General features: G+C 48.4%; 1 protein-coding gene across 6 annotated transcripts in view; it reads left to right on the top strand.

Annotated features, from left to right (window-relative positions):
* Tmem229b (transmembrane protein 229B) overlaps nt 1-22,711 on the top strand; it is a 44,176-nt gene that overhangs the window by 15,373 nt on the left and 6,092 nt on the right. For 4 of the 6 annotated variants that reach the window (XM_051148225.1, XM_051148218.1, XM_051148198.1 and 1 more), the window contains exon 2: nt 15,948-16,128. The gene's annotated coding sequence lies outside the window, so the exon portion shown is untranslated. Of the gene's footprint in view, nt 1-5,784; nt 5,854-13,887; nt 14,033-15,947; nt 16,129-22,711 lie in introns of those variants that run through there. The other 2 variants (XM_051148210.1, XM_051148204.1) reach the window with 2 other exon arrangements.

Genomic DNA, 22,711 nt, shown 5'->3' with positions numbered 1-22,711 from the left:
TCATTCACAGGCACACACCCTTCTACTTTCTCTGTGCTGAGAAATAACGGCCAGGCCTGTGGAAGGTTAGGCACTTCCCTGACTAGTAATTAGTCAGCCCCTCTCAGGAGGCTGAGCTGTAAACATCTCTGGCTCTGCCGCTCCCTTCTGTGTCCCTGTTTCTGTCCATGATTCCTCACAACATGGCATTTTCCACAAATATCCCTAAGCATCCTCTTCCTTACTGTTTACTCATCTTATATCCATTAAGGAAGATATTCCACAGACCTAGCCTGGCACCTGTTTCTCTGACTTCCTTTAAGCACATCTCTGCCTCCAGACACTGGGTCATTTATCTTCTCCTTGCCCCCTCCAGATGACTTGTGATCTTTCTATTGTTATATTGTGCTGGGGGAAAAGTGCTGAGATAGAGTATCACTTAAATTAGTTAGGCAAATGGCATTTCCCAAAGGTTCTCAATTGGAGATTGGCCATATCATCTATATAATAATCAATTGGGAGAGCCTGTCAATGTCAGGGAAAGACGTTGTCTTTAGTCTGTGGGACAGATCACTAGAATCTACCCTAATTCTTGTTCCTCTTGCATTGCAGTTCCCTTTGCTTTTAAAGGCACAGCCTACAATGATGCCTTATTTTAGTCAGCATATTTGTAGGGTCTAATTACTCTGAATAAAATTCAGACACTGGGACCTACATATATATGTTTATATAATCTATAAATATTATATATTAATTATAATATAATATATAATATCCTATTTATATTAATATGTATTAAATATAGTATATACATATATAATTTATATAATATATAAACTTTTGTCCATTTTCTCAGTGCTGGAGATCAGACTCAGGGCTGTACATGAAAAGCTAGTGTTCCCAGCCCTTTTTAGTTATTGTTGGTGCTATTTACTTGTGTTTGTTTTCTCCCCTTACCTCTTTCCCATTTTCTTGCTCTCTTGATCTGTGTGTGTGTGTGTGTGTGTGTGTGTGTGTGTGTGTGTGTGTAGTAATGGAACTTGGTCCCCATACTTTACCACTGAATTATATCCCAAGATTTTGTTTGTTTGTTTGATGGTATTTTTGTTTGTGTTTTGAGACAGTTTGTGTGTGTGTGTGTGTGTGTGTGTGTGTGTGTGTGTGTAGCCCTGGCTGTCCTGGAGCTTGCTCTGTAGACCAGACTGGCCTTGAACTCAGAGATCTGCCTGCCTCTGCCTCCCGAGTGTTGGGATTAAAGGCGTGCGCCACCACTGGCCCTTTGTATTTTTATTTTAAAGCAGGGTCTCACTACATTGCCCAGGCTTGACTAACATTCACTTTGTAGCGCAGCAATGTCTCCTTTTTTCTTCCACAGGCTCCCAAGTAGCTGGGCTTACAGGTTTGGGCCACCACGCCAAGCCATTTGGAGGTTTGTTTTGTCTGGGTTTTGGTTAGCTCTGGCTAGCCTTGAACTTACTCTGTTCCCCTGGCTGACCTCAGACCCTCTCACTTCTCCAGCCTTCGCCTCCCTCCCAAATGCTGAGACTACAGAGAGATGCAAACATACATGCTGCCTTTACATTAATTTTTAAAGTCAGTATAAAGGGTTAACTCTAATCTAAAACAGAAATAAAGGGAGACATTAATTATCACGCAGTATCATATATTCCGTATGTAATTGGTTTGTCATAACCCACCTGGAAGTCAGAGGCTGCCTCCTTCGCACAGTAACCTCTGAGAATGGGATGACTAGAAATGAGATACAGGTGTGTATGGTAGGCGACTCAACATACCAGGAAAGGTGCTACTGAGGAGTGTTGTCACTCTCCAAAATGATGACGCACATTTCAATTTACATGTTAGTGGCATTCCCGGCTCATATAGCATCCAGTAAAGCCACCCTAATGCTGGGTGTGGTGGGCAACACCTGGCATCCCAGCACTTAGTAGGCTGTAGAGGCCAGCCTGGGATACACAGCGAGACTCAGTCTCAACCAAACCAAACCAAGACAGCAACGATACTGAAAACCCCGCAAAAGGGACTGGGGTCTATCTCAGTGTCCATGTGCTTGCCTAGCATGATAAGGCCCTGGGTTCAATTCCCAGCACCTCAAAACAAAATCAAAGCCTTCAATGGTGGTGATGGCACACACCTTTAATCCCAGCACTTGGGAGGCAGAGGCAGGGGGATTTCTAGTTTGAGGCCATCCTGGTCTACAGATAGTCCAAGATAGTCAGGTGCACACAGAGAAACCCTGTCTTGAAAAACCACTACACACACACACACACACACACACACACACACACACACACACACACACACAATTATAATTATAATTTAGAATGTTCTTTTCCTTAGAACACTCTAAAGTCATGTAGAAATTGCAGAGTTTGGGTAAATGGGAACCAGCGAGAATCTACAGCACCCACTATGCTGTTGATAGCTGCCTTCCAAGCCTCCTTCCTGGGAAGGAAGAGGCAAGGACTAGGTGCTGGCTGCTTGGTCTCTAGGTCTGGCTTACAGTATCACAGTATTTGTATGACCTCACATAGGTTACACTTAACTCTGTATGTCTGGGTGTCTTCTCTGTCAAGAAGAGTCAAGTAATATGCACATGCTGAGGATATAGTGCTAAGTACTTGCTTAGAAGCCCTGGGTTTTACCTCCACCACCACTAATAATATAATAATAAATTAAGATAAAAACCAAAGTGGCACACGTATCCTGCCTACTGTGGAAGTGGAGCTTAACTATGCTCCTTTCTAGACCGACAGGCCAGTCCAGGACATCTGGGTGAGTCCCACAAGGTATACCCCATTCACAGACTCTCCCTTGCTGTGAGCTAATACTCAGACCCTCTTAGATTTCTCTCATCTTCAAAGGGAGAAAGAGAAAGGTGAAGAAAAGGAAGGAGAAGGGTAAAGGGGAGGGATAGAAGGAAGAAGGAAGACAACACCTTTTCCTTGTCTACTTCAGCAGCTTTTCTTTCCCCTTCACAAGCTGATTTCTCAACTCCTCAGCCCACCCCTGGCCCAGCTCAGTGTCCATTTTTACAGCCACACCTTTCTTTTCTATCCCTTTTGTTTTTTGTTTTTTGAAACAAGGTTTTTCTTTCTTTTCTTTCATTCTTTTTTGTTTTGTTTTGTGTGTGTGTGTGTTTTGTTTTTCAAGACAGGGCTTCTCTGTGTAGCCTTGGCTGTCCTGGACTTGCTTTATAGACCAGGCTGGCCTTGAACTCACAGGGATCCACAGGCCTCTGCCTCCCAAGTACTGGGATTAAAGGTGTGAGCCAATAAGCCTGGCTGTCTTTTCTTTCTTTCTTTCTTGTTTTTTTTTTTTTAAAGATTTATTTATTTATTATTATGTATATAGTGTTCTGCCTGCATGTACACCTGCAGGCCAGAAGAGGGCATCAGATCACATTATAGATGGCTATGAGCCACCGTGTGGTTACTGGGAATTGAACTCAGGACCTTTGGAAGAGCAGGCAGCACTCTTAGCCACTGAGCCATCTCTCCAGCCCCCCCCCCCCTTTTTAAAGGTGTTTGTTTGTTTGTTTTCATTTTTCCAGACAGGGTTTCTCTGCGATAGCCTTGGCTGTCCTGGACTTGCTTTGAATAGGCTGGCCTCAAGCTCACAGAGATCCTCCTACCTCTGCCTCCCGAGTGCTAGGATTAAAGGCATTCACCACCACCTGGCTTTTAAAGGTTTGTTGTTTAATTAATTGATTTCTTACTTATACAGTATTCTGCACACATGTGTGCCTGCATGCCAGACGAGTGCACCAGATCTCATTATAGATAGTTGTGAGCCACTCAGGACCTCTGGAAGAACCATCTCTCCAGCTCGTAGCCACACCTTTCTAAACAGTCACCAGTCCTTTCTGTGGCCAAGTTTCTTCATCCTCTTTCCTCTTCAGTTGGCCCTGAACTCTGGCATTCTCCTCCCTCCCACCTCTCAGGGGTCCCAGTGTCTTTTCCTGAGTGTGCTCCTGCTCCCCTGTGCCTTCCTCTGGCTCCTTCAAAGGGCCTCATCCTCTGCCAGCCTCAGATGTCACCCCCTCCCCAGTATGCTCCTCTTCTTCTGTGTTCCGTCCTGTACTGGTCCCAAGGCCATGTCCAGCCTTGAGCTGGCTATCCTATTGGCCACAAAGAACATCTGAAATATAGCTACTGTGGCTCCCCAGACCTACACCTCTTCCTGGATCCTCTTCTTTCTGGAAAGGGGCAGGGTCAGAACTCTGGGTGCCATCTTCAACTCCTCCCCTGAGTCAATCGCTCATGAGTCCCACCAGTCATCTTTCATGATGGCTCTGTACTAACATGGGTGGGGTTTCTTAATAGTCTTAGCTAATTATGTCGGTTGCTCAATCCTCGTTAGTATTTAGGATCACGTTTTCTAATTTACTATTAGGCTACATTAAGAGTTTTGGAGAACTTCAGGATGGATATTGGGGTCTCTCTCTTGATCACCTCTTATGCTGGAGGTGAAAACCTGGCCTTCAGATATGCTGGACAGTTTTCTGCCACTGAGCCCATCCCAATCCCACTCTTGAAATATTTTTCACTGGTGTCCTATACATGTGTGTGTGTGCCCGATGGAGTATTAAGATGCTTGGCCTGGGCCAGGGCCTCTGATTCCGTGGTCTCTGCATGTACAGTCCCTGGTAGAACAAATAGGTGCTGAGTGATTGTTTAGTGAACATGTCAGCGAATGCCTGAATAAGATGAACTTAGAAGATTGCATTTTTACAATGAAAGGCACTGTAATAAGGGAAAATGTTACTGGTTTTCCGGGGTTTGAAACTGCATCCTCAGCCCTCCAAGAAGTAACATTTTATAAGCATCAAGCTCCCTGTTGTGCTTTGGCACTCATAGACAGCCTGTTTAGCTTTCCGTGGTGTGCACATGCAAGATGCATATAAGAATGTTTGCAGCTGGGCGTGGTGGCACACGCCTTTAATCCCAGCACTCGGGAGGCAGAGGCAGGCGGATCGCTGTGAGTTCGAGGCCAGCCTGGTCTACAAAGTGAATCCAGGATGGCCAAGGCTACACACAGAGAAACCTTGTCTCGAAAAACCAAAAAAAAAAAAAAAAAAAAAAAAAAGAATGTTTGCGTCTGTGCCATGGGTGGTGTGCCTGGGGTATATTTCTTGGGGGTTATTTTAGAATTCGCCTGCAGGGGGAACGGCAGAGCATGTTGGAAATGGAGCATGCGCTCTAGAAAGCCCAAATGAGATCTCAAGAGGGAGAAACATGGCGTGGAGGCCGAAGTGTGAGTGAGACCAGCAAGGTTTAAGCTCTGGTTTTAGCCAGTAGCCTGAAAGTTTAACTTCGTCTTCTGCCCTTAGAATACAGACCACATGATCCTGAGAAGTGAAAGGAATAAAATAATTGAGAAGCAAAGCGAGGGAGAGAGAGACTGTGCTATGGGGGACACTTTGGCAGGTGATAGAAATCCCAGGGTGGAGTTCTTGTGCCTGGAAAGGCCGTCTCTTCCTCTTCCTTTTCCTGGTTTGTGCTCATGTCTGTTCTACTCAGATCCCCAGCCATCCACTCAGCGTTTGCTGATTAGCTGATTCTGATTAGCCCAATGGATAGGAGTCAAATGTCTCTAGGGCCAGGTGGGCCATTGCAAAGGCATGGCCCATGTGGAAGAGCCAGTCTGGGCTGAGCCTGGACCCACTGAGTCATGGCTTCTCCACACCTGTTTTCCTCATCCTTCTTCCATTAGTAGCCACTGATTTGCCGTTCATGCAGATGACGTAGAAGGTGACTGCTGATATTACTCAGCTTTATTGCACATGGTGGGGTATTAAAGGAGGGCTGGGCCCTCTCTTTAGCCTACCAAGATGAGACTTGAACCTGCTAAAAGGTAAGAGGCCTATGAACTGTCAATATTGTGACCTCACAGGACAGTTCAACCAGTGCTGTCTGGGACCTTGGAGAATTAGATGCCTTTAAGAATTGGGGGGGCGGGGGGTTGGGCAGAAGGATTGTGGTGGACTCTTTCCAGGGAGAGTGATTTTATATCTTTTTCTTTGAGAGAGCACTGAAGGGCAGGTAGGTAAACAAAGTTGGGAGACAGTGGCATTCCAGATGGAGTGGGAGTTGGGGATTCTGAGCAGGCAGACACACACACACACACACACCAATAAGCTAGAGCATGCCTTTAAAGGAGAGCCAGCTGTGGGCAGCCCTGGTAAGGCCTGGCTGGGTTGATGTAAGGGACAAGGCCTACCTGCTTTTGCTTTGTTCAACAAAATCATAATTGAGTACTTGTATCATGCTAGGCATCTTTAAAAGTACCTTCTGGAGCCCGTGGAGTGGCTCAGTAAGTAAAGGCACTGTTACCAAGCCTGGTGACCTGAGTTCAATACCAGTGAGCCACATGGTGGGGGGAGAGAACAGAGAAAATATTTATCATATTTTAAATCATCTCACCCTGTTGTCTTTGTTGGTCCAGTTTTGCACAAACACTGTATGCTCCGTTCCTTTCATCTTCACGTTTTTCTGGTCACCCTTCTGGGAACGTCTGTTCTGAGCACTGGCTCCAGGCACCACTTGTACAGTGTTACTGGCAGCAGGATGGGATATGCCTGCTGGGCAGCGATGGTGTCTAGGTGTCTCCTGGCCTCTCCATCCCAATGTCCAGGGCATAAGCACCATCTCTGCTCCCCGACCCGAGTGTCCCAGATCTGCTCTAACTATGGGCCCTGGAAAATGCCCCTCTAGTGGAGGAGCAGAGAATTTGCGGCCATTCTACTTGTGTTGCAGACCTAGCCTTGGCACTGTGATCTGGAAAAAAGTTTCCTATCTACCTTGGGGCTCATTTATATAGAGGATCATCTCTAACTCGCACGATTTTTGCAAGTGAGATAATTTATGGCAAATCCTTGGAACGGTGTCCCATCACATGTGCTAGGGGAGACAGCTGTCAGTATTGATATTTCATTGTTTGACTTGGGGGGGTGCTGGTCTCCTCAACTTATTCCCATCTGCCTTCTGTCTTCAGGAAGTCCTTGTGATTCCTTCTTGTTTTCTGGTGCTGTCTCAGCGTAACTATTCCTAGAAAATGCCTTTTCTGTCGTTCTCAGGGCCGGGAGGAGGCAGACGCATCCCCTTGGTCTCCAGCCCTGACATGCCCTGACACAACCAGCCCTCTCCTGGTTGTTTTCTCCCTGTGCGCATGTGTGTTATTATCTGTAATAGTCACACGGAGGTGTACAGTGTCACATACGTCAGCTCTCCCAGCAGCCTGGCCCAGGGCAGGACTTGCCACTGGTCTTGAGTCACCAATGCTGCTGTCCCATGGGCAGGACTTGGAGGTGTTGAGCACTCAGCTTCCTCAGCCGGCTTGAGGCTGCCTTAATGAATGTAATGGGTCCTCTGTTTCCTTTGTCAAAAGGAATGTTAATTATTTTCAGCAGTCTAATTATGTGGCTAATGAGAGACTGACTGAGATAACATTGCCTTTAATTACTCTTGCCTAACTGCTGTTTGGAGCCATCATTTGAGCGTGTTGCAGGGCTGGGTGCTTGCTCAGTAGATGGAGCTGTCCGGCAAGAGGCTGAGGGAGGGGCCAGGATTGCTGAGCTCATGACTCCTGATGGAGGTGCCTGAGGTGGCTGCAGCCCGCTTTGCCAAGTGCCTGGCAACCTTTCCTGTGTGCCGTCACTTAAAGGAAAGTGGCCAGATGGAATCAGGTAGAGAGGGGACAGCAGCCTGCACAGTACCTCAGACGAGCCATTATTCTTCGGGCTCTACCCCTCATCCCAGTCTACCTGCCCTTCAAGCTCCTCATTCTCGGAGGACACGCACCCTGCCTCTCCTCCAGGCTGACTCGAGTGCTGTCTAGAACATGGGCGCGCAAAGATAAGGAGCCGTGCTCCAGGAAGCTTCCTCAAATACATTTGCATTGCATCCCTTCCCTCTTTACACAGGAGAAGTGTCGCATGCTTGTCTTCTAGACTCCACCACCGTCACAGATGTATCTTCCGGTGGTTATGGTATGGTGTCTTTCAAGCCTTGCTTGGCAGACCCTTGGGAGATGGCTCTCCTGGGCCTCTAAGTGATCTCCAGTAGCTCATATGAGATTGTCTTCCGTGAGAAATTGTTGTCAACTGTCAGTGGTCCATTGCTATAGGCAAATCAATTCCTCCTAGGCCCTCCCTCTTATTATTGTTTTTTTTGTTGTTGCTCTGCCTGTCCTCCCCCTTATATCTCTAGCTTTCATTGGTGGTGGTGGTGGTGGTGGTGTGTGTGTGTGTGTGCGCGCGCGCGCGCACACGCGCGCGTGCTAATGGAGACCTCAGCCCTCCAATTTTAGCTGTGGACTTAAGTAAGTCTCTTAGCATCATTGAGCTTCATCCTCTTAAGTCAGTTGGGAGTCTATGTGCATCTCATAGACTTGCGTACAGCCAAGTGGGTTGGTCTATTGGACGCTGTCTGGCACAGAAGAAATCTGTAAGTGATTCTCAACACTGTAGTCTGAGCTATAGCCAGAGACCCAAGGGCTGCTGACCTTATTCACCAGCACCCATGGCTGTCCTCTGGCCCTTCTGTAGACAGTAGATAGTGACTTCCACGAAAGGGCAGCTTTCCCTTCATTCCAGATGGTAGCCCTGGCCACCTAGACCTATTTCTGATTTGGTGAGAGAACGCAGATACATGTTCAGAATGCCAAGATCCCTTGGGGCAAGGGAATGGAAGTCAGTGTTAGCAAATGTAGAACAGGGCTGTCCAATGGTGTTCCCTTGAATTGTCTGACTAATATCTCATAGCTGCTGTCCAATATGGCAGACAAGGGCCATACTTAGCTTTGAGTACTTGCAATGTGGTTAGTTCATCTGAGAGGTTAAGTGTCCACTTTCATTCACGTTTACTTATTAACCCTTAAATAATCTCATGTGGGTAGTGGCTATACAATTGAATGGTGTATTTTGGGAATTTTTAGAAAAAAAATGAATTTGTGCACTACATGTTCTTGCTTGTGTTTTATCTCTGGTCCTCATGATGCTGCAAAGGGAAGGTAAATCTTCCTCTATACCAACAAGGTCCAGACAATGACCAGAAAAGAGATTTGGAATAGCCTTCCTTCTCAACCTGACTCAGCATGTTTGAGGTCTGACCTCTATCCCGTTCACCATATTTCTCTTTTTGTCTTCAAGGGTCAGAGCCATCACTGTCAGGGCAGGATAGGTAGACCTGTGGATGTGTGATCCTCATGCCTGTTTTAGGATTTATTTTTTGATTGACAGTGATAAAAACTGGATTTAAAAAGGGAGTATTTAATAGCTGTGCATAGTGGCACACACCTTTAATCCTAGCACTCAGGAAGCAAAGGCAAATGGATCTCTGAGTTTGTGTCTACAGCGTATGTTCCAGGACAGCCAGGGCTACACAGAGAAACCCTGTCTCAAAAAAACCAAAAAACCAAACCAAAACAACAACAAAAGAATACTCACCTTTTTGTTACTTCCTCCTCCTCTTCCTCCTCCTCCTCCTCCTCCTCCTCCTCCTCCTCCTCCTCCTCCTCCTCCTCCTCCTCTTCTTCTTCTTCTTCTTCTTCTTCTTCTTCTTCTTCTTCTTCTTCTTCTGGGGTTTCTCTAGACAGGGTTTCTCTGTGTAGCCTTGGCTGTCCTGGACTCACTTTGTAGATTAGGCTGGCCTTGAACTCACAGCAATCTGGCTGTCTCTGCCTCCCAAGTCCTGGAATTAAAGGTGTGCGCCACCATGCCCGGCCTCTTTTTTGTTATTTCTATTTGTTGTTGTTGTTGTTGTTTTTCCAAGACAGAGTTTCTTTGTGTAGCCCTAGCTGTCCTGGAACTTGCTCTGTAGACCAGGCTGGCCTTGAACTCACAGAGATCTGCCTGTCTCTGCTTCTCCAGTGTTGGAATTAAAGGTGTGCCACAGCCTGGCCACTTTTTTTTTTTTTTTTTTTTTTTTTTTTTTTTTTTTTTGTTAAAAGAAAATATTAGGTTAGATATAGCATTATGGAGCTTGATAAAACTACATGAATTTTTTTGATCACAGGCCAATAGAAGAAAGGTTAGAGCATTAGTCAAAGAGTTTCAATGTGTCTTCACTTCTTAAACCTGTTGTTAAACTGTGGCCGACCAGGAGCCAGTGCCTGCCTGCAAGGGCCATTTCCAGCTGGTGGATCTCTGCTCAACAGACAAGGGTTTTCCTTGGCTGAGCCAGCACTGGGTACCTTGCAACAAGGGGGTGGGAATTGTCTGTGGGGGAGCGGGACAAGAGCATTGTTGTAGTCACACTCACACAGTGCCTGGCCTGGAGGGAACTCAGCTTGGTTGCTGGTTGTTTGGCAGTCTCTGGGGTGGCTTAGTTATGGAAGAGAAGCACTGGGTGCCACACTGCTGGGCCAGTATAGCTGCATTAAGAACAAACAAACTGACCTCCAGTCTTCTTTCTGAGGGCGTCTCTGTTGCTCCTGAAGACCTGAGGCACACTCTAAGACATAGACAGTGATGGGGAGGGGCCCAGACAAATTCCTGGTCACTCGGGGGGGGGGGCTGTGAGGTCACTATTTTGTCTTTGACAGGAGGTGGCTTGCTAGTGTCATGGGATGGGGCTTCTAGAGTCCCTGGCTGTGACCGGATGGGATTATGGATAAAGGAGAGGTAAGGAGACGCTTTACTGTAACACAGGCTCAGGGACAGCGGCCAGGAGCCTAATTAGAGAGCTCAGCAGCTGTCCAGCTTTTCAGGCAGCAGGGAGGAGCTACCAGGTGCCAGTGAGGGGGTGGGAGTAGGGGTGGGGGGAGGAAAGCGGTTGTGGCGCGTGGGGGTGGGGAGGGCTCCTCAGGGACCACATTCCCAGGTGTACTGGTTGGGCAATCAGTGTTTTCCTGAGAAAGGAAGATTAGAAGGGGGTTGCTAAGGTAGATTGACCTAGGTGAGGAGGAGTAAGAGCGGATAGGAGGGTGACAGGACAAGGAGTCCTAAGTGAAAGAGTGGGGGTGGGTGGGGGTGAGATGAGGGTGACAGGACAAGGAGTCCTAAGTGAAAGAGTGGGGGTGGGTGGGGGTGAGATGAGGAGCAGGCAGGGACATCCAGACTCCAAGCTCAGAGCAAGGGAAGTGGAAGGCCCCTTGGGCAAGTGCAGTGGGGGGCCAACTGCCCTCTCCATGTATGTGCCGTGCCTCCTATTCACTTTTCAGAGGGTGATAGGATACTGTCTGCCCCTTGGGGTACTTGGACACCAATTGTGTTCGTAGCTTTAGGTGGTCACTCCGTGGTTTGGGAACCTGCCAAATCCACAGTGTTTAGGGCTGGTCTCACTGTAGAATAAGCTAACACAGTTGAATGAGCCTTTTTGGTTACACTTGAGTTTTCACTAATGAAGCACTTAGGGCGGAGCCTAAGCTGGACTCAGGATGGAGACAATCACCCAAACACCTCATGATAAAGAAATTCAAGGGGTGGACCTTCTAGGCCTAGCCATTGACCTCTCAAGAGTATAAAACTCATGACAGTCCCGTGAACATGTGCTTGTGCCCCATGTTGCTGAGCAGGTGCTGGGGTGCAAACCCCACGACCTCTACCTTGCTCAATTTATCTTTTCATCCAGCTGCCCCAGTCAAGCTGTGCATTTCTGTGAGTTCTATGAGACATCCTAGCAAATGAGTCAGGCAGAAGAAGCAGGGAGACTGTAAATAATGGCCTGTAGTCGGTGGGTCAAAACCTGTTTGTGATTGGCATCTGAGTAGGGAAGTCATGTGAGAGGGAGCCCTCCAATTTGTGGCATCTGCTGGCACTGTCTCGGAGTAGAATGTCAGAGTTAAAATAAACTGTTGGGCTACACGACTGGTGTTTGTACTGATCTTTGAGAGTGTGTTCTGTTTGTTTGTTTGTTTGTTTGTGGGCTTGTTGTCACTGGTTGTCATTGTTGTTTTTAGACCAGGTCTTATGTAGCTGCTAAGTAGCTGAAGCTTGTCTTGAACTCCTAATCCTCCTGCCTCTGCCTCCCGAGTGCTGGGTGTCCCAGGCAAATGCCAAGCCCAGTTTGGTTATTTGATCTTTACCATTTTCTGAGAGAATTGGAAACTTCTGAGGGAAAAGAGGCTCTGAGAACAAATGGATGGTGTTACATACCCTTTCCTGCTCCCTTCTTAGGTCCTGGGCCATGGAGATGGGGTAGGTGAGAGGGTTTGGATTCCAGTCAGAGAAGCAGACTAACTCCTGCAAGCCCAGCTTACCCTAAATAGTTGTAGAGGAGAGAGAGAGAGAGAGTGATGCAAGGGGGACTTTCCTGCCAGCAGCTGCTCGTTAAACCTCTTTAGGAAGTGAATCCTCCTCATGAGAACTGGCTGCCCGTGCACACTGGAGAAATAGCAAAATGGGTTTTGTTGTTCTCTGACCTGAACCTCCCGGACCTCTGCCTGTGCAGGAGCCTGCAGTGTCTCCAGGGATGCCTGCCTGGGGACACTTTGTTCCCAGCCTCACTCTCCTGTGTGCTTTCAGACATGTCTTCTGTATTGTCCAGGCCCATACCATCCACTCCCCGTCTGGGAGGATGCTTTAGAAATGGAAGAAAGGAGAAGAACAGTCCCCTCATCTGCAGAGACAGCCTTGTAGACCCCTCTTGATGGTGCTTTCTGGGAGAGCTCCCTTTCCATGAAGGTATCCTAGCTATTCGAGACAAACTCTGGGCATTGCTAGCTTTGGGTAATGCCAAGCTTGATGGCCCATCACCCAGGAATTTATCTGGATCCTTCTCCATTCTGCTTATCCAGTCGTCCAGTAGAAGATCTGCAGTCTCTAGGAGCTCATCTTGTGGGGACTAAATACAAGTGGGGTTATTTACAGGTGGGATGACATGTTTTGTGGAAACACAGAGTCTCATGGGAGTGTGAGTGATAGGATGACCCAGAGGCTGTGGCGGCCTCCCAAAGCAGTGCAGGAGGAAGAGCCGGGGTAGGTAGGCTGCAGGAGACAAGGGCTGAGACTGAGCACGCCTCAGGCGTGCTGATGGAGGAACTGTACGGAAACACGGCTGTATGTGCACATAGTAACTGGCCAGCCCTAGGGCAGACTGGGTAGACCCCAGCGGGCAGACATGGGCCTTGAGGATGAGGTTCAGAAGGGAGGCAGCTTGAAGGCACCAAGTACAGGCTTTCAAAGGAGTGAGGTGCCCAGGGCCTGGGGCTTGAATCGGGTGCATGGATTTGACCAGATCTCTTAATCTCCTAAGCCCTGTAACTGTCACCATTGCCACCTCCCCAGAATAGATGGTCACCTCAGCCCTCCCTGCTCCACAGTGTCCTAAGAGAGTCATGAGAGTTGGTGCGCTGGTGTAGTCCCATCTCTGCCCGCGTGTTAGCTGCCTTGAGGCACTGACACATTCACGGGCCACCCAGGCTTCTGACTCAGGTATGTGAGCCACAAAGGAGCCTCATAGTTTCTGTCCTCAGGATCTTGCTCTTTTTGTTTGTTTGTTTGTTTAGAGACAGGGGTTTCTCTGTGTAGCCCTGGCTGTCCCTGAACTGACTCTGTAGACCAGGCTGACCTCGAACTTGGAGATCTGCCTGCCTCTGCCTCCCAAGTGAAGTGATTAAGGGCCTGCGCCACCACTGCAGGTCTTGGATCCTGCTAGAGTGTAAGAGGGATCTTGGGGAGAGCTGGTGCACTTGTAGGAAAAGCTGGGACTCTGTGACCGTAGCATCTCATTCACCCCTGAGAAAGAGCCAACAGACCAAGAAGTGAGAGGTATCCAGCCAGCCAGAGCCTGGTTCACAGAGAGCGCTGTTCTGACTACCCCACTGTAGTGTCATCGCCTAGGACAGGACCTTAGCCCACAGCAGCTGGCCATCATGCAGCTGACTGCTGCAGCAAGCAGGCTGAGCAAGCAGCAGGATGTGGTTTTTGGTTTCTGTTTCTGTTTTGACTTGTGCTGTTGCTGTGGCTTGCCTAGGCCCCAGGAAAAAGGAAGTGCCCATGGGTGGGATTGAACTCTCCAGGCCATGTCAGGGTAGTGCTAATGGTGGAGAGTATGGAACAAGCGTCATTAAGACTCTTTCCTGGAGGGAATAGGTAGGTTGCCAAGGTGACCTCTGCCCCACTACTGGCATACTAGGAGACAGGAAGAAGATGAACTGGTGAGAGAGGGCTGAGGCTCCTGTTTATGGAGGAACTGGGGAGAGATGGGCAAGGCTGAGCTCAGCAGCCTGCACAGGCACAGCACAGATCTTCACTTTTCTCTGTGCAGAGGCCTGAGGGACCAGGGACCAGGGGGACATGGGGGCAGGTGTGCCCCTAAAACAGTGTTGGCAGGGTACGTTTTAGGCCCCTACCCTCAAACTTTCTCTTGTCAGCTCTCAGCTGTCTTTCATGTTGTTAGTTTAGGAGACAATGGGAAAGGGTTTGCCAACACTCAGAGCCTGGGGGTCAGGGCAGGCAGAGGTGAGCGATGGTGCCTGGGTATCAGTCTGTGGGGATGACAGTACTGGGGCTCTGTGCAGATGGCACCATGTCAAGGGGACTACAAAGGAAGGTCTGGTACCTTCATCTTATTTCATTTTTCACGGAGTAAGTGCTCAAGTCTTGCTAGTTTTGATAGCCAGACCTGTAGTTCTATCTACAGTGAGGCAGGACAATTGTGTGGATCTTAAGCGAGATCCACCATTTTTAAACAATTTTTAAAGATCTGGGCTATAGCTTAGTGGTCAAGCCCTTGCCTAGTGTATGCCAAGTCCTGGGTACAGTCCCAAGTATTGTAAAAAGAAAAAAAATATCTTGGGGGATATTATTGAGAGAATGTATGCAGCAAAATGCCTTAAGATGTAAGATTTGTCAACCTTGCCATTAAAGGACCTCACCAATAGTCTTGGTATTAATACGATAAGTTTTACAATAGTGGGTTGCAGGTAAGGTTTGGGTTTTTTTTTGTTTGCTGGGATTAAAGGAGTGCACCATCACACCTGGCCTGGTTTGGGGTTTTGTTGTTGTTGTGTTTTTGTCTGTTTGTTTCTCTGTTGGACATTGTTTTTTTATGTAGCCCTGGCTGACATCTAACTTGGAGAATTTCTTCTGCCTAAATCTCCTGAGTGCTGGCATCAAAGGTCTACACCACTAGGCTCAGTTCAAGTTCAGAGGGCTTAGCGTACTTTCTGCTTTTTTGTTGTTGTTGTTTTTTTCTGTTTTTCAAGATAGGCTTTCTCTGCAATAGCCTTGGCTGTTCTGGACTCACTTTGTAGACCAGGCTGGCCTCGAACTCACAGAGATTCACCTGCCTCTGCCTCTGCCTCTGCCTCCCAAGTACTGGGATTAAAGGCGTGCATCACCACAGTCCAGCCCTCTGCTTTCTTGTGTTTACCTGTGTGGCATATTTAATTCTCTAAATCAGCAGTTTTCAAACTGTGGGTTGCAAACCCTCAAAAGATCATCAGAAGCTACAGATATTTATGCTGTGATTCTCCTAACAGTAGCAGAATGACAGTTATGGAATGGCTGTGAAATCATTTTTTGTTCAGGAGTCACCACAACATGAGGAACCGTATTAAGCTGCATTAGGAAGGTTGAGAACCACTGCTCTAAATACCCTGTGTTGACTGCCTTCCATGAGGCTCTTGTCCAGCCTTGCAAACAGAGATCTCCACCACTTAGCGAAGTACACTTTGCAGCTGAGCATGGAGCTGGAGTCTTACATTATATCTCCTTTTAGGGTTCAGAGTATGTATTCATTCATGCATGATACAAAAGGCCCCCAAGTCTTTGTTAACCCTTCACGATGATCACCTGGGAACCATCCGAGCCTCTGATGTCTAGATCGACCTGGCCCGAGCAGAGAGGGTGGCAGAGATGAGGGTGACAGGTTCTAGGGAAGGGACCTTAGTGGCTTGTTGCTCTGTCGTACTTGGCCTTAGATCTATCATTTGGTTAGCCTGGTGGCTCAGAACTAGGCTTGGGTTAAGCTAATGATGGCCTCCTCTTCCCCCCCCCTCCCCAGAGACACATGAAAGCCACCCTCCAGCCAGCCAAGAATTAGCTGAGCCCCAGAGTGAATGCTTGTCCACATTGCTGAGAATGGCATCAAGGCCCAGTCCGGTACCAAGACAAGGTTAAACTGGGACACAGCTGCACAGCGATCCTGATGTCTGTTCCCAGCGACATAGTCAAGGCTGTGACAAGTGAGTATGCCCCACACATGTGGCGGGGGGTCACTGGCCCCGCCTGCCCTCCTGTTGGCTCCTCAGCAGCATGGGTACAGGTCTAAGGGGTTCAAGTTCTCAGCCTGCTTCCTGTTCAAGGGCTTGTCACAAGGCTACAGTTCTGGAATGGGAGGGATGTGCTGAGCAGTTTCAGGCTATGTCAGTGTTGGAGTCATCTTATGGACTCTAAAACTGGGCCAGACCCAGATTGGCTGAAAAGGATAAAACCAGACACTGGGAGATGATGCCTTTCTATGTTCTTTTTCTTCAAGAGGCTCCTGGGTACTTCCCATCCGAGCAGTGGGGGCTGTGCCTTACCCAGAATCTGAATTCTGCCCGCACACTATGGGTAGTCATTGTACTAGCCCCAGAGGAGCTGGGTGGAACATCCATGCCTTAGATACCGTGAAAGTGGCAGGGACTCAGCAGTACAAGTCCTCTCACTTTGAGCAACAGCTCAGCTCCCAAATCCAAACAAACTGCACAGGGTGAAAGGCCTTGACTGCAGAGCATGCCTGTTCTCAATCTGGCCTCTATCCCAGTCTCCGTCTCTGGCTTTTTCCTTGATCCTTTAAAGAATAACAATTAGATGCTTTCCCTAGTCCCTGAGGCCCAGCAACCATTAGGCCAGTGCAGAGCAGACAATACAATGGTGGGATCAGGGACCAGAAAGAAGGAAGCTCCAGTGAGTCAGGGTAGGCTGTCTTGGCACCAAGATGACCGTCTTGATTGGATAGCTTCTAAGGAGCCCAGAGTTGATTCCATAGGCTGAATGCAGAGAGTGGGAACTGGGTAACTTCTCAGCTGTAGATAGACCTTGCAAACCCACGTGTTACTAACAAGTCTCTTTAGGAGGTGGTCTTGAGTGATTTCAGCCACAGTCGGATAAGTGAGCCTGGATTTGAGGGGGACTGCGAGGAGGAAGATGTTCATGGAGGTCACTGTGAGGATGTAGTGACCCAGATGTGAGACCTACTCACCACATGATGGAGGGTCCCATAGTAATATAGCATTAGTTTGAGACTGTCACGCCTTTGGTCCAGTGGGAATTATCCGTAAAGTGATCTTTCGAGCTGGGCCTGGGAATACATGCCTGTAACACACACACACACACACACACACACACACACAAAACACTTGGAGGGCAGAGACAGGCAGATATGTGGATGAGGTAAACCTGGGCTTTCCCAATTTGGGATGGGGAAGGGAAGAGAAGACAGGAAGAAAGAAAACAAGCACACTAGCTGAATATGGGGGTACTTGTCTTTGATTTCGAGGCAGGAGGATCAGTAGTTTGAGGCCAGCCTTAGGATCAGTGGGACTCGGTCTCAAACAAACAACAATGGTGGAAGGAAGAAAGGGAGGGAGGGCAGGAGGGAAGAGAGGGGAGGGAAGGGGAGGGGAAGGAGGAGGAAGGGAGGAGGGGGACAGGAGGGATAGATGGATCTTTTATTATGAAATAGTCTCAAAGAAGAAAATGGCTAAAATGTCTTTTGTTACAGGCACGGAAGATATTTCTGTGCTGTTCTCTGTAATAGGGGAAATGGAAAACAATTATTACCTCTGTTGAACATCTTAGTCAAGTAAATTATAGTTTCCTGGTTGGTGGGCTCTTATATAGCTATTGTAAGGATGAGCACATAGGCGGTAGAACTTGGAAAAGACAGTCATGAACTAAGGGAAAACGGTAAGTAATAGAGTGTATGTGACAGTGACTTATAGTGCAAAGAGGAAGAGATGCTGGCTCTGTGACCTAAGTTTCGTTATGAATGTTCTTCTCCTCTATGGTACCAGGCTTGGCTCCTTCTAGAGCGGTTTAATCGGGGTGGCTGCAGAAGGCACCATTAATAGCGACTTTCTCTAAGAGTTGGGAGGGGACCTCTTGTCTGCCAAGTCATTCCTTCCTATAACATTTAACCTTTAGCTGTGAGCACCTGTTACTTTAGTAATCGGGGTAAAAAAAAAAGGGGGGGATATTTTTAAATATTAGCATTAAGGCCTCTTAAAAGGCTGTATTTCCCAAAGGAGGGGAGAGGAGGAAGGCTGAGTCATCTGGCTCTTTTAGACCCTTTTCGTCTTGTTTAAGGCCTCGGGTCTGTGTGGACCTGTCTATCTATCTATCTATCTGCCTACCCACCCACGTACTCACTCTTCTTCTGGAGATATTATTAGGCATTATTTCCAGGCATCAGTGAAGCCTCACCCCTTATTGAGTTTTCATTGCCTTTGGAGAAAGGCCACAGACAGTAGCAAACTACCAGACAGTGTTACAAAGAAAATAAGATGGGATGACTTGAGTAACAAGAAGTCCGTGTTTGATTGGGGATCGGGTCTCAGAGGGGTGACAGCTGAGTGGAGACCTGAGTGACAACAGAGAGACAGCCACATGGAGGTCCTAGAAGAACATTCTAGTCAGTGGACAGAGTGCCCAGCCTGTGGCCCTCACCTGCAAGTTGCCAATTGCCTCCCAACCCCAGTGACTCTCTGGGCCAGGACAGACTCTGTTCCCCAGACCCTCTCATGCTCCCCAGTGCCACCTCCTTCATCCTTCCTATCTGGGATGCGCTCAGGGTCTATGTAGAATGGTTGTTTCTGACACCCTGGCTGTTGCTGCTCTGGGCAGATGGCCCCTCTGGACATCCTGTACACAGGCCACTGCTCTTGGCTGGCATTTCCAGATCAGGGCTGAGCTGTCTCAGATTTCCATACCCGGGTGGATTGGCAGCTAGGAAGGTAGTGGGTATTGTGTGCCCTGGCAAAGGATCTTTAAATGGGTCATGACTTGAAGCCCTGAAGGGTGGCTGCTGCCGTAGTCCTTCTCTCAGCTTTGACCTTGGAGTACTTATGCGTGGCTCCTGCCAGACTGTATGGTCTGAGAAATAATTTAGGAGTCTGTGTTATGTCTAACACTTAGTTCTAAGCTCGGTAGATGGTCCAGGGAGAAGTACACATCTATTTCCATGGGGCTTCTTGTTACTCCAGATGCCCTGTCAGTGTCTGGAGACAGCACCTCGGAAGTTGTAGTACCTCAGAGGAGCTTGTTGCAGTCTCTGGAGCAGTACAGGGTGCTGACTGTGGGGGTGAAGACTCTGGAGTCAGACTTACGAGGAGGGTTAAACAACTAGCCCAGCCATCTGGAGCTATAAGAACAGAGGCTAATTATGTAGCCTCTTTCTGCCTCATATTTCCCTCTGTAAAATGGGCTTCAGAATTTTCTGAAGTTAAAACATAGGGAGTGCTGAGAACACCTGGTTCTTAATTGTCCTTTGAGAGGTAAGGGGACTACCTCATCAAGGCCTTCTGCATGATACCAGGGACCTGTGAAGAGAAAGAAGGGCGGAACCTGGCGGCCTCTGAGCTAGCCACTGGCCACAGGAACTAGCCCCCCTTGGTCTGGTCTGGCCCTGAAGCATGTCTGTTTTCCTTCTTCTACCTTGATGACAAGGGAAGCCCGGGGTCATTTCCGGCAACAACTCAAATGTAGAATGATCATCCCTTATCTATGTCCGACAGACCTCCTGGATGGGCTGTGTGGCTCCTCCCGGCATGGGATGGGAGTGATTTGGTGCCTGGGGTGAGGAATAAAGCTTGGCAGAAGGATGGGATGCTAAGCCCAGCAAGATGCTCCCCTGGGCAAAAAGCCCCAGAGCCATTGTGTTACAGAGTCTTAGCTTCCTGGGATAAGGTCAGAATTTATGGCAAAACCAAAGGCAGCCAGTCATTCCATCTGTCTCTCTCTCTGTCTCTCTGTCTCTCTGTCTCTCTGTCTCTCTGTCTCTGCTCTGTCTTTGTGTCTGTCTGTCTGTCTGTCTGTCTCTCTCTCTCTCTCTCTCTCTCTCTCTCTCTCTCTCTCTCTCTCTCTCTCTCTCTCTCTCTCTCTCTCTGTCTCTCTGATTTTTTAAGACAAGGTTTCATTGTGTAGCCTTGGCTGTCCTTCAACTCAGTCTATAGACCAGGATAGCCTCAAACTCACAGAGATTCATCTTCCTTTGCCTCCTGAGTGCTGGGATTTAAGGCATGTGCTACTACCTCCAGGCTTATCCTGGTCTCTTAAGGCTGATTTCACCTGTCTCCACTGCCCATTCTGTGTGATGCTACCCTGGATAGAGCTCAGCACACTCTGAGAGCTGCAGGTGAGATATCCCTAGGGACCAGATGCAAGAAGCAGCTCCCTTTGTCCCTACCCACCCGTTCCCTCACGCTGACAAATCACTTGAGTCTTGATCCTTCTCGGGGATGCTGTGGTCTTTCACCAACACATGTGAACAGGGTCAAACCATCCACACTCTCTGTGCCATCCCAAGTACCTTTGCTTGGGCTGTCCCATCTTTATGTCACGGTCCCTAGAGTGATTGGGCTTATCACCAGAACGAGACCACCATCCACAGAGCCACTGGCTTCTGCTGTAGCCTTCCCCAGGGCTGATTCCAGAGCTGAGCAAGGAGTTATTGGAAGGGGCATAAGGATAAGGAGGCCAGGTGGAGGGGAGGAGATGGGCCTGTTGGACCCGGTGGCCAGGGGCAGGGAGGGGAGAGGGATGAGTCCATCCTACATACAAATGTAGGCATAGCACCCACCGTGACTAGAAATGGGAGTTTAGGATAACGTGCTGAAATGTTCTCAGGTCCGCATTCTACCTGCATCTGAGGATCTCCCACCACACAGCTGCATCCCAGCCAAGGAGACTCACCCCTGCCTTTACCCCTGCCTTCACCTCTGAGGCAGGCCTTTCAGTTACCCACACTCATCCTGCATGGACCAGCTGTGTTCTCCTGCTGAGACCCCTTGAACAAGGTCTGACCTTGTCGAGGTATGCTTCCCTTCCATCTGCCCTAGTGCTTCCTGCTGACTAGAATTGGCACCGTGCCTGGGGCTCCCTCTGTTCCCCGTTCTGTCCTCCTCCCTCCATCTTTTTATTTTATTTTTTCTGAGCTGGCCCCCCTTTTCTCCTAGGTTCCTCTCTCCCTTGGACAGGTACCCCTTCCATCTTGCTTCTGCTGATAAAGTTTTGCGGTCCAGCTCTTCTCAGTCGCCTGGGGAAGCTGGAGCCAACGGTTTCCCAGCTGAGAAACCATTTTTTGGCTATTTCCAGGAAGATCAGCGACAAGTAGAGCGGAATTTAAAGTCACTGTGAAGAAAGGGAGGAGCGGATAGGGAGGAAGCTCAGTAGAAGGGAATTGCCTAGCATGTACAAGGTCCTGGGTTCGAGCCCTAGCTCAGTTCTCACATGAGTAGGCTCTCATGCACACACACACATGCATGCACACGTGCACGTGCGCGCACACACACACACTCCCAAGCGTGCATATGTGTGTGCACACAGAGGTTGGCTTATCAGGAGAACCTGGTAGTTCTGTCAAGCTGGTGCAAGGGAGACCTCTGAGTGGGAAAGTCCCTTTCCCCGGATGCCCTGCCTAGGGAGGGGTGAGGGGCTTTCATGCAGGACAAGTGGACAGACCTGAGTTCAGAGGGAGGCCCAGTCGGCTTAGAACTCCGTGCCTGGGCCACCTGCCTTAAACCTATGACCCCCTCCCCTCCTGCATATCCCTGTGGCCCAAGTCTGTGAAGAAAATTTACACAACAGTGGAGCTTTGCAAGGCTGTGTTTGGAAATGCTTACTGTTTTTATTCTCTCCCGTTTTCAAGCCTGACCCTCAGGGTTGGTCTTTCCTCTTAATTCATCTGTGGGCAGCCACAGAAAAGCAGGGAGCTCCCATTTGCTTTCCCAGGCTATGTGTGTGGAACTATTGTTTCACAGGGCTTCCTGGTTCAGTGGCATGACGTCTTGTAAGCCAGCTTAGCAGGGAAAGCTGCCAGCAGGCTGGCTAGGGCAAGGACACAGTGACCTTGCCTGAAGTGGGAGGTGTCCCTGGTAGCAGGAGAAGCCATGCCAGAAAGGACAGGATCTTTGCAGAAATATTCGTGGTTTAAAAAAATATTTTACTTTTATTTTACTTATGTAAGTGTTTGCCTGGATGCATGTAAGTCTACCATGTGCATGAAGGTACTGCAGGGGCCGGAAGAGGACAACTTGATCCCCTGGGATCTGAGTCACAATCAGTTATGAGCCATCATCGGTGCTGGGTACTGAGCCCTAGTCCTCTGCAAGAACGACAAATGAGCTGAACCTGAGTCAGTTCTCCAGCCCTTATTTGCAGTATTTAGTAGTAGCTAGGTAATTCCTCACCACAACAACTGCAATAGTCACTCATATTACCCCCACATTACTTTAAAGGAAACTGAGGCCGGGTGCAATGAGGTAGCTTGCTAAGGATCTTACAGGCAGGACTCTGGCCCAAACAGGACCTAGGGTCCCTGAAGTCAGGCACTACGCACTCTTTACATCTGAGTTGTGAACTGTATTGAGGGTGCTTCAGTCCATTTATTTGTCAGGTTTGGAATGTAAAGGAAAATGTAACGAAGAATCACATACAATCTCAATCGGAGACAAGTTGTGGCTCAGTGTTTTGCATATTTGCATGGGTATGCACCTCTGCAAGATCTAATGTTAATTACCCGGCTTCTAGTCCTGACATTTTCTCTGCACACTGTGTGAAATGTTT

Source organism: Acomys russatus, chromosome 1, assembly GCF_903995435.1.
Source record: "Acomys russatus chromosome 1, mAcoRus1.1, whole genome shotgun sequence".
Taxonomy (NCBI): domain Eukaryota; kingdom Metazoa; phylum Chordata; class Mammalia; order Rodentia; family Muridae; genus Acomys; species Acomys russatus.
The sequence above is the reverse complement of the archived record's forward strand: the minus strand, read 5'-3'. Positions and strand labels throughout refer to the sequence as shown.